Below are 2178 nucleotides of genomic sequence, written 5' to 3'. Positions count from 1 at the left end.
ACACACGTATACACACACACACATACATGTATACACAGACACACATACATGTAGACACACACATCAATATATATGTATACACACACATACATGTATATACACACACACTATTATGCGTGTATATAAGCACACACACACACATGTATGTATAGACACACACCAATATGCATGTATACACACACATACATGTATACACACACACATACATGTATACACACACACATACATGTATACAGACACCAATATACATGTATACACACACACACATGTATACACACATACATGTATACACACACACCAATATACATGTATACACACACACATACATGTATACACACACACCAATATGCATGTATACACACACATACATGTATTGACACACACATACATGTATACACACACACCAATATGCATGTATACACACACACATACATGTATACACACACACACTAATATACATGTATACACACACACATACATGTATATACATACATGTATACACACACACCAATATACATGTATACACACACACATATATGTATACACACACACCAATATACATGTATACACACACATACATGTATTGACACACACATACATGTATACACACACACCAATATACATGTATACACACACACATACATGTATATACACACTATTATGCATGTATATACACACACACACACACATGCATGTATAGACACACACACAGTAATATGCATGTATATACACACACACAAGCACACATGCATGTATAGACACACACACACCCACATACATGTATACACACACACTAATATACATGTATACACATACACATACATGTATACACACACACCAATATACATGTATACACACACACATACATGTATACACACACACCAATATACATGTATACACACACACACATGTATACACACACATACATGTATACACAAACACCAATATACATGTATACACACACATGTATACACACACATACATGTATACACACACACCAATATACATGTATACACACACACATACATGTATACACACACACCAATATGCATGTATACACACACACATACATGTATACACACACACACTAATATACATGTATACACACACACATACATGTATACACATACACCAATATACATGTATACACACACACACACACATGTATACACGCACATACATGTATACACACACCAATATACATGTATACACACACATGTATGTATAGACACACACCAATATGCATGTATACACACACACATTCATGTATACACACACACACACATGTATACACACACACATACATGTATACAGACACCAATATACATGTATACACACACACATGTATACACACACATACATGTATACACACACACCAATATACATGTATACACACACACATACATGTATACACACACACCAATATGCATGTATACACACACATACATGTATTGACACACACATACATGTATACACACACACCAATATGCATGTATACACACACACATACATGTATACACACACACACTAATATACATGTATACACACACACATAGATGTATACACATACATGTATACACACACACCAATATACATGTATACACACACACATATATGTATACACACACCAATATACATGTATACACACACATACATGTATTGACACACACATACATGTATACACACACACCAATATACATGTATACACACACACATACATGTATATACACACTATTATGCATGTATATACACACACACACACATGCATGTATAGACACACACACAGTAATATGCATGTATATACACACACACAAGCACACATGCATGTATAGACACACACACACCCACATACATGTATACACACACACACTAATATACATGTATACACATACATGTATACACACACCAATATACATGTATACACATACACATACATGTATACACACACACCAATATACATGTATACACACACACACATGTATACACACACATACATGTATACACACACACCAATATACATGTATACACACACATGTATACACACACACACATGTATACACACACACCAATATACATGTATACACACACACATACATGTATACACACACACCAATATGCATGTATACACACACACATACATGTATACACACACACACTAATATACATGTATACACACAC

The sequence above is a fragment of the Nerophis ophidion genome, linkage group LG04 (genome assembly GCF_033978795.1).
Source record: "Nerophis ophidion isolate RoL-2023_Sa linkage group LG04, RoL_Noph_v1.0, whole genome shotgun sequence".
NCBI lineage: Eukaryota > Metazoa > Chordata > Actinopteri > Syngnathiformes > Syngnathidae > Nerophis > Nerophis ophidion.
This window is presented reverse-complemented; position numbering follows the sequence as displayed.